Source organism: Equus asinus, chromosome 8 (assembly GCF_041296235.1).
Source record: "Equus asinus isolate D_3611 breed Donkey chromosome 8, EquAss-T2T_v2, whole genome shotgun sequence".
Lineage (NCBI taxonomy): Eukaryota > Metazoa > Chordata > Mammalia > Perissodactyla > Equidae > Equus > Equus asinus.
In genome coordinates, this window is record NC_091797.1 from 24,237,821 (window position 1) to 24,248,335 (window position 10,515).

Genomic DNA, 10,515 nt, shown 5'->3' on the forward strand with positions numbered 1-10,515 from the left:
CCTGTGCTTGGGTCTCTTACTTTCCAGATGGACTTACTCTCAGAGGGCTTGTAGGGTATAGGAATGAAGAATGTGGGTAGAGGTCATTCTTGGGGTCATTTTAGGGCCGTCCCCCCTCCCCGTTGGATATCTGTAGCATCTCTATATGAGTGCTCTGGCCCTGGACATGTTCTCCTGTTTCCTCTTTTATAAAATGTGGATGACAATAGGGTTCATAAGGCCAAAGGGAAGAATAATAGAGGAAATTAATACAAAACTCTTAGCAAAATACTTGGCACATGGTAGGAACTCAAATAGAGTAGCAGTTTATTATTATTATATATGTGTGAGTCACAGACTAGTGCATTTTTGTGTGTGTGCACACGTGCTATATAAACGTGTGTCTGCATGAGTACACGATTGTTCATGGAGGAGATGGCAGGAAAGACAGAATGAGACATTCGGGCAGGCTGTGTGGAATGGTGGCTTCGAGTCTTTGTGTACTATCACTTTGTGTCCCCTGTCACCCAGCAGGGTGGAGCAGGGCAGGGCCAGCCTCTCACAGAACTGAGTTCCCACGGGAGGCGCTTTAACATTAAAAATTCCGCAGTCCGATTTTGAGGGCAACAGGCAGAAAGAAGCTGGGTTGCCAAGCAACCAGCCATTAACAGGAAATTAGCCGCTCATCTCTGAATGTCCTGTCCCTTTTCCATCCCACTTCTCCCTGTTCTTCCGAACAGAAACACACACACACACACACACACACACACACACACAGACATACAGACACACACAGAGCAATATAACTGAGTGCCACCAGGAAATTCTAGAGAGAGAATTCACATCACTGGGCTCACCACAGGGTGAGCAGGCAGGCCAGGGAATCCCCAGCCCCATCCTCTCTCCACACATCCCCGCTTTTCCTCCGGAGGCACCCTTCCCCTGCCACCCTCTCCAGCCACAGATCAGTCCTATGGGTCCAGTGGGCCCCGATGTCGCTGTGCGCATGTTCCTTCTGTCTCCTGGTCCCACTGGGAGCTCCCTGAGCGCAGGGACCGTTTCTCCTCCACGAGGCTGGGAACTCCTCGTGAGGGCTGGGAGGCCGTCTCCCAAGTCTAATCTCTCAAACCTTACTCAAAATTGATCCTGAATCCCACTCCTAAACCTGATGTTCCACCAGGGTTCTTGTTTCAGGACTGAGCTGGGCAGCACCTGTGGTCAAAAGGGACGGGCCTTACCAACAGCTACTCGGGGTGTGTATGTCATCGATGACCCACCCAGGGGAAGGAGAGGCGAGGAGAATAGTCTTGCTCATCTCCTAGGAACGGCGAGGCCAGACCAGTGTCCTGGAGCTCAGGCCATGGGCCACTTCTGCCTCAACCCCATCCCAACAGGGTAGGATGAAGCAGGGGCCTTTTCCCTGGATCCGTGCTGCCCTGGTTGTAGCAGTGAGGCTTGGGGCGTCCTCATAGCTACAAATATATCTGGAGAGAAAGCAATACACAGGGTCACTACCTGCAGCGTGAGTCATATTTCTAGAAAGTTGACCTCGAGTCTTGAGGACCATTCTCAAACCATCCTTCCCCTCCACTGACACGGACAACTGATATTCAGTTAGTCATGTCAATTGGGCCAGACACTGTGCTAGACTCTGCTGTGATTCCGCCCATCCCCAGAAGGAGCCCATGGCCCAGGGAAAGAAGCAGACAGGGAAATAGTCAACTCCAGTTGTTATGTGCTCAACAGAGTCACAGCAAGTGCCATGGAGACCCAAGAAGGGAGCGAGTCAATCTGTAGAGGTTGGATGGGGGTGGAGAGAGGATTCAAGGAGCAGGTGACATTTCAACTGGGCTTCAGAGTGGGATTAGCAGACATTTGATCCTGTCCAAAACATCCATAAGACATTTGGTCCACACCAAAGGTCTTTAGCATTTGGGACATTTTGGACAGAGCCAATTGTCCTGCAAGGTGGAGTATGAATAGAAGTCTTCCAGAGAGAAAGGTTTGAAAGAGAGTAGGGGAGAGGGTATTCCAAGCAGAGGTAATAATCTGGACACAGAGGCTGAGTATTTATAAATAATCACTTTTCAGGACTCCAGGGAGAGTCTTGCTGTATTTTGGAAGTAAACATCTAAAAAACAGTGGGATGGGCATGAGGAGGTTCGGGCCCCAGCTCTGGCCCTGACTGTCGATACATCCTCAGACAAGTTATGTCACCTCCCTGGGCTTCAGTTTTCTTGTCTGTAAAAGGAGGGTTTTGTGTGGCCTCTGAGGTTCTTCCTGACTCTGACGAGCCGCGGCTTTGTGTGTGAAGTGTGCATCTGATGCAGGGGAACAAGGGAGGCTCAGGTGGGCGTGTGCAGGGGCTGCGGGGGAGTTGGGTCTAGAGGCTAGAATGCCTTTCTCCTCCTGCCTTCCCCCTCCCCTCTCCACCCCTCTGGGACCACCTCCAATGCCTTCCTGGGGTCACCAGGCAGTGCAGACCACTCTGAGAATAGCAGTGACCTTTGCGGAAAATTGCCCACTTTAGAAGATTTAGCTGCATTTAAAATCAATGTGGGAGGCTTTTAGGCAGGGACTGGCAGGTATCCCGGAGTGCAAGGACGGGCTGGGAAGTGTCCTGGAGACCCAACAGGTAGTTCTGATGCCGCCCCTGCCTACGAACACTCTGGGCTGGGAGAGTGGACTTGAGACCCAGCAGTGATGTCTTGTTTCCCCAAAGCGCTGGCCTGTGAGCAGCGTTATTAACACGGGAGACGAAGCTGACGAGCGGTGTGGAGGAACGGCTTGTCCTGAATCTCCTGGGTCTCCAGCCTCTCCCAGACAGCATAGGTTACGGAGCAGCAGAGCAGGGTGCTGTCTGGATGTCTTTCCTGTCCCACCAATGCATTCCTTCTCTTGACTACAGGAATGTCTCAGAAAGATGAGAAAGGTTATCACAGGAGGAGGTCAGCCTCATAGACTCTCGGGAGGACACTATAAAGGAAAGAACGAGGAGGTGCCTGAAGGGGATGTGAGAGGACCTCTGAGACAGCCTGGTGCCACACTCAGAGTCCTTGCCTGGAGATCTCTGGGAAGCCTCCCCTACTGCCAGGCAGCAGACTTGTAGGACGTGCTGACCCTGTCTCAGCCTCCCACCATCTCGACTTTCAATACCCTTCAAGGCCTCAGGGAAGACGACAGTCCTGCTGTGACAGGAGCAGAGAGAGGAGAGCTTGACCTGCCACCCCTGTCCCCAGGGTGGTCACTGCTTCCTGGCCTGAGGCTTCGAATCTTCAAACCTTTTCTTTAATGGGAGAGAAGTGTAATTTATTTGTCAAATCAAAGGCTCCTTAGCTGTGCAGAGGCTGCTCAGCCCAAACACCCTCGCTGTGGGCAGAGCAGTGCCTGATGACTTACCACGGGTGTGCTTGCGCATATTTAATTTAATTTGTATTTATGAAGCACTGGGCTGGCTGCCTACATGGGGCCTGTGTGCTTGAATGCTCCCTTTTGCGGGCATTTCCGTCTGCAGGCAGACATGCATGCACGTGTATCTGTTTGGTGTATAGACATATGCTGTCGGATGCCAGCATCTGTGTTCACCCCTCGTGTTGCCGGGCGGGTGGTTCTAGGTGGTATTTGCCTACATGAAGATGCAAAGGGATGCACAGGAGGGGCGGGCAGAGGAGAGCCCACAGAAAGCCTGTGCACGGGAGCATCTCCTGCACTGTGCCTAGACCATACCAAGTCTCAGAGAAGCTGTAAAAGGCTGGGGCCCTAGGGCATGGAGGGCCGCAAAGCCCTAGGTCTATGGAGATTCAGGCTCATTAAGTCTTGGGGGACTTCAAGAGACCAGTGCCTCCCTTTGCCCTCCATCTGGGCAAAGGATTTCCCATCATAGCCCTGTGTCCCCTTGTCATGAACCCTGTAAGCATGTTCCAGCCTCCTCTCCCCACTTGAACAGGGGCTGGCTGGCTGGGGAGGAAGACGGTATAGATATGGGGGGCTTGGTGAGCACCTAGGCAGATGAGAGGCTAAGGAAAATGGGGCCCTGCTCATTACCTTTCCCAAGAGGGGAGCAGACAGCAGTGGTTGGAGCCCCTGGATTACAACCCCAAGGCCGGGCTTCCAGGATCTGACTTGGAGGGCTCATCTGACGACAGATCTTGGCTGGAGGGTCTGGAGATGCAGAGCACAGAGACGAGGCAGGCTGAAAGGCAGGCCACAAAAGGACAGGTCTCTTTATCCAGAAGGAAGGTGTGTTCTCAGTTTTTATAGGGCCCTAGAAAAGAAGAGGCAGGTTCCCCTACGTGGAGATGGCCGGGAGGCAGGCTTGTTTAAGGGTTCAGGGAAAGTGCTGATGAAATTGAAAGGATGATGGGTTGGGGGAGGGGCTGCCCCACCTCAGGATAGAAAGATACTATCCACGCCCCCCCCACCCTCAAGACGTGTGGTTGGGGAGTCTGAGGGGGTTTTCCATCTCTTGATGCCCCTCCCTCCCCTCCTGAGCTTCCTTTTCCCTGGGTCCTTTCTCTCCAAGGTTTCTCCATCCAGCCTCTCCTCGGCCCAGCTGGCCAGCCTCTCTTCTGGCTCCCGAGGGACCACCGCATGCCTGGCTCATCTCTCTGTGACGGCACCAAAGGTTCTGCATGGTTCCCTCCACACCTCCCAGCTCCCCCTCTCAGGGAACCAGCGAGCTTTGGAGATTGTTAAAGCACAGCACGTAATTACCATTCTGGGCTGGTTGTGCGCAGGTGGGGACCGCAGGACTCTGGGAACTGGGGGGTCGCCTCACTCTGCATCCCCATGCTTTCATTCTCTCCCTCCGGTTTGCGTGGATTCACCCGTGTCCTCCTCCTTTTCTGCATCTGTCTCTGCTCTTCCCCAGCATCTCCCTCCCGGTCTCCCTCTCTGGCCCCAGGCCCTGTATCTCCTTCCTGCTTTTCCAGGCTCCAGCTGCTGCTCAAGCTTTGACTGTTACGCTCTTTTCCTCTTCCCGTTTCTCGTCCTCGTGTCTGCCTGCCTCTTCTCTTCAAGCGTTCTGATCTTGCTTTCAGTTCCTCTCCCTGTCTCCCTGTGGGTCTCTCCCTCTGTCAGCCTGTCTACATCTCTCTCTCCTCCCACACCCCACCCCATTGCTCCCCTCCCTTTCTAACTGCAAATGTTCAAATAAATGAAAAAGGCCAAACCCCATGTGCCTGGCGGTAGAAAGTAACTTTGTAACCCCAGGAGGGTGGCAGAGACTGTGTGGAACAAAAGATTCCCAATTACTGCCGCTCAGGGCTGGGCTTCCTGCTCTAAAAAAAGAGGAGTTCCAGGCAGGAGAGCTGAGGGGTCTTCGTGAAGCTGTGGGGCTGAAGGGCAGGCAGCAGTGGGGTGAAAGGACCCCAAACATGTTCTCAGCCCCCCGACACTCCATGGGTAGTTTCACCTCTCTCCTCATCCGCTCCAGATCCCAAAACTTCTCTCCATCTGGTTCCCCGGGGCATGTTGATGCTCACGCCCACTGGGACCCCCCCCCACACACACACCTGGACCATTAGAATCTGTACCCCATCCCAGACTCACAGTTTCCCAGGCCACAGCTCTGTCACAGACAGGTGACAGGGAATGTCACCTCACAAGCTCCAAATTCTGGGCTAATCTCAGTGAGATCCTGTCTCCTGGGCACTAACCTGAGCTGTTCTTGAACTCATTTACATTCCCTCCCTCATTTTCTTCTCCGATGGGGAGAGGATTGGGAACGGGGCTTTCCAAAATCAAGAGGACCACCTCTGTGAAGTCTAGGAAAAGCTGGTATAGATCTGAGTTAGAGATCCAGGGTTCAAATCCCCCTCTCCTTGTGACCTCGGGTAGGTTATTTAATCTCTCAGAACCCCAGTTTCCACATGTGTGAAATGTGGGCTTAATAATATCTATCTTATAGAAGAATAATAACATCTATTTTACAGAATAATAATAACAATAATCATGATATCCTACAGGTAACGCCTATCTCAAGGATCCACTTATTAGGAATAAGTGTGGCTGGTGATCTGCCAGGCCACAGACACAGCGGCTGCTTGGAGCCACCTCTGCTGGATCTCAGGTTCACAGTTTCACCTCTGGGTTTATCCAGGAGGTCCAGGTGGATTGCACAGGTCCTGATGGCTTATTTAGATGGATTTCTGAATGAAACGCAGAATTTGGGCAGTGTGCATGGCAGGGGCTGTCAGTGTCCTCCCTTGTCCGTTCAGCCCTTAGCATTTCCCCAGCTGGCCCAGTGCCGAATGTCAGCACCTGTAACTCGGCCTGAGGGCCCTCGCTGGAATCTGCTGGGGCAGGACAGAGGTACTGGGAATTAAGGCCCCTGGGAGCAGCCCTCCATGGCTGCCTGAAGCTGGTGGATAAACACTCCAGCTCCCTTGCCCTGAGGAAGGAAATCTCTGAAGCTCGGTGCCACACTGTTACCCAAGGTCCCCTGCAGGATTGAGCTCCAGGTTCCTCAGTGTTAATCAGCTTGATGACACATCCCATGTTGGTTCCTCACCTTCTCTGTCCCTACCAGATGTGCTTTACCTCCAAAATAAACAACATGAGCCCACATCCTCACCCCAGTGTCTGCTTCTGCAGGAAGCCAAACGAAGATGGCGTGGCGGTGTGCTAAGACTTTGGGTCTTAGAGTCAGGAGCCCTGGGCTGTCGTTCCAACACTGACATAACTTAGCTGAAGGCTCTTGCCTCTTGACCAATTTTGATCTTGAAATAAACGGGGCTACTAAAAATTCCTTTCGTACCCATCCTAGAGGCTGAAGTGAGGATCAAATGAGAGGGTGCAGGTCAAACATGATGGCAAACCATAAAGCGATGTCAAGAGTCACTGCCATCATGAGGATTTCGTCTTGTCCATTCAACCTCAGCATGGAAGGCCCTTTGGGAGGGAGGACTCTGGGCCATCTCCCCTGGCACAAAGTTGGCCGAGCCTGTCTGTCAGCCCCTTTTCATCCCGTGTGTACCTTGTGCCCTGTGATTCCACACCTTGACTTGCTTTCCTGACTTTGAAGTATTTAAAGGCCCTCTTATTATGGGCTTTGGATTCCTCACAAAGGACTCCTCGCATTCTTTTCCTGGACATTTGGCTTCAAGTTCGCATCTGACTTTTTCCCATAATAAATAATTAATAATAAAATGTAAATACATGAGTAGATTATGGATGTTTAACTGATGCCTTTCCTTTGCGTGACCTCTTTTTCTCTGCTAGTTAGCCTTGCAGAGGTTTTTTCTTTTTTTTTTCCTTTTCCAGAAACTCTTTTTGATCCTCAGCACACATTTTTCCTGGCTTTCAACGAGGATTTTCTTTATTTTTTTCCAATAGTCTGTGGGTTTCTTATTCTTTTAAAATGTTTTTTTAAACATTCCTTTCGATTTTTCCCCTTAACACACGCTTTCATTTTCTTTCTCTCTCCAAGAAATGAGCAGCGGCATAATGGGTATTTTTGGCTTTGCCACCGGGGGTTGAACTTCAAGGTGCTGAAGTCTGAAGGAGGCAGAGCTTCACCCACAAATGCTTCCTGCCCAGGGCCTGCCCTTCCCTCCAGAAGAACCCCGTCCTTCCCAGCCCCGAATTCAGCAAGGCCCGTGTGTGTGATGGGCGTCCCTAATCTCTATCACCACTGGGGACTTGCTGTGCCATGTCACTTTATCACTCGCGCCAGCTGCCTGCTCTTGCCGCACCTCGCCCTTAATTAATTACACCCTCGGATGCAAGGAGCCATCTCCCTCCCAGTGACAGCCTTCAAGCCCCGTCAGATGAAGAAGCAAAATCCTTTCATCTTTCCTGATGGCTCCTCTCTTTCTGTATCATTTTTTTCTTTCCTGCCAGCCCTGGCTCCTCCACAGGCCTGCCCGTGCTCCTGGTCCAAAGCCATCCCAGGTGGCCTGGACTCTGCAGTGAAATCAAGCTCCAGGAAGCAGGTTGTGGGCCCATTGGGTGGGGCAGGAAACAAAGGCAGGGGGTTTAGTCTTAGGAGGCCCCAGAAACCAGTGGCCAGAAATGGTCAGAGGGTGTGGGTGGGGCGCACGGGTGATGTGATGTCTGGGTTAGAGGGAGTGGTGGCTGCCAGAGACCAGAGACGGGCTTTTGGGGTGCTTGTGATGACGTAGGGAGAGTAGGTGCCCCTGGTTTCAGGTCCTGCTATTGTGTCACATATGGCGAGAGGCTGTGCAAACTGAGGCACAGACAGCAATGGGTTCTGCAAACCATGCCCCAGACGGCACCCCCAACAGTGATAAGGCTCAGCAAAGAGTAGCACAGAGTGATCGGCTCTGCAGCCATGGCGCCCACAGGGCAGACAGCATAACTCCAACCATGACGGACTCTCAGACAGGGGCCCAGGTGGTGAGCGGCCAGCATGCTGTGCAACCAACAGGGCCAAGCTCTGCAAACACTGTGACTGCAACCATGACAGGCTCTGCAAACAGGGACCCAGGCAGTGAGGAGCGTTGCAGATGAGGCCTATGACAGTGACGGACTCTGGACATGCACAGAGACAGTGGCACTGACCCTGACGCCTCAGCAGACAGAGGAACCAGGAGGAACGGACTCTGTCGACACCAGACACCAACAGAGGCAGTGACAAGCACAGCACACAGTGACACAAATGGCGCAGCTTCTCTCAAAATCACTGACACCGCAAATAAAACCAAACTTCAAGAAGGACAAACAGTGCCACGCTCTCCAAATGGTGACACAGGCAGCGACAAGCTTTGCAAACAGCTCCGAGCTCTGCAAATAATGATGCACGAGGCCAAGCTCAGCAAACAGTCAGTGTAGCTGCAAGCGGGGTGTGGACAGCAAATTGGGGCCACAGCCACTTATTTCAGACACAGGCCCTGAGAGCACCCATCCTACCACCTTCTCCAGAATTCCCGAGCTTGCTCTCCATCTCTCCACTGTTCGCCTCTCCTTTAATTGGCAAACGCGTCACGTGGCCGGCTCTCCCTTCCTCTTCTCTGTGGTTCCCTTCCTCTTAGATGCAGAACCAGGGCCCAGTGCCCTCTGGAACCCACTCCTCTCAGCGGGGGGACCCCGTCCCAGAAAGTAGCACCCTCCACCCAGGCCCTCATACTCTCCCCTCCTGCATTTCAGCGGCTGAGCTGCACCCTGCTCCTCAGACTGTCCTGGCTAGTGGGAGCTGCCCCTGCCTGCCAGGAAGAGGGACAGGGAGGGGAGTGACCACCCACAGGGCATGTTAAGCCCTGTGTGCACATTCTCGGCTTCACGCTACACCGTAGCCTGTGAGGAGTGGGATACAAGGAGACAGAAGCACAGAGAGGGCAGTTTACTTGCCAGGGTCACGGAGCGCCCACGCTGTAGCCATCTTTTCGATTCTAAGGCTGATGAGTCACTATTACAGGCAACGTAGCAAAGCGGTTAGGTGTGCAGACTGGGCAAGGCCTGCTTGAATCCTGGCTCTGTGACCTGTGGGAAATCATCTAACCTCTCTGTTCCTTGGTTTCCTCATCTGGAAGAATGGGGATAATAATCATCGTCACCTCAGAGTGTTTGGGTGAGAGAGAATTACGTGAGTTAACACGTGTAAAACACCCAAAGGAGTTTTTTGGGGAGCTGGACCTAGCCAGCCCCTCAGGGTGGCTCTGGTCTCATCTCCTCCTCCCCCCCTTGTCCGTCCCCGGTACTGCCCCCTTGCTCTCCCTCAAATGTTCCAGCCCTCGTTCTCTCTTAGGGGCCCTGATGTGCACGCTCTGTCCCCTCTGTCTGCGTCGGGCTTTCCCAGCGTGCACCTGGCTTTCTCCCTCACCTCCCTCAGGTCTCTGCTTGAAGGTCACCTCCACAGAGAGACTTTCCCTAACCACCTGAGTTAAAATAACAACCTCCCCAACTCCCATCCCCCTTACCCTGCTTTCTTCCTCTCATGGCATCCGTCACTGCCGTCCCCACCATCTTGTAAGCTCCGGGAGGGAGGGCATGGAGGTCAGGGGATGGGGTGCGAATTTAAACAGGACGGTGTGAGAAAGCCTTCAGGGCCTGTGGGAGGTGAGGGGGCAGTGCTGTGGCTCCCTGGGGATGGAACCGACAAGGAGGAGGGTATGTGGAGGAGGAAGGTGTCACGCTGACCCCTTCCCTTGGGACTGGCTCAGCCAGGCCTGTCCTGCAGAAGGTGGAAGGTGAGGTGCCCTTTGAGGCGCTCATGCTCGCTCCTAGCAGCAAGGGAGTGCCCCACGCCCTGGCCTCAACCCTGATTTCTTCTGCTTGTCCCTCTTCAGGAACCCCTGGGGGTGAACAGACACGGGGGCTGAAAAATGCAAAAGCAAAACTGCCCAGGAGAAAGCCGCATCCAGATGAGCACCAGCAGGGGTGGTCCCCCTCTCCCCAAGCCCAGTCTGTCCCCTTTCAGCTCGCCTACCTGCGTGACAGAGTTCTCCCTCTCTGCCCTCCAGAAAAGCCTGGGCTACCAGATAGAAGGTAACAACAGAAGGAACAGGCAAGGGGAGATGACACCAGCATGCACAGTGCCTTCAGGGCGGCACAGAGCACTGAGAGACAGGCTCTGAG

General features: G+C 53.3%; 1 long non-coding RNA gene across 1 annotated transcript; it reads right to left on the reverse strand.

Moving 5' to 3' along the window:
- Positions 1-263: 263 nt before the first annotated feature.
- On the reverse strand, positions 264-5,018 carry LOC139046056 (uncharacterized). Its single transcript, XR_011505619.1, has 3 exons — positions 4,693-5,018; positions 4,024-4,243; positions 264-2,955 (listed from the first exon to the last, which is right to left on the reverse strand). It is a non-coding gene; the product is annotated as an uncharacterized lncRNA (long non-coding RNA).
- Positions 5,019-10,515: the final 5,497 nt, after the last annotated feature.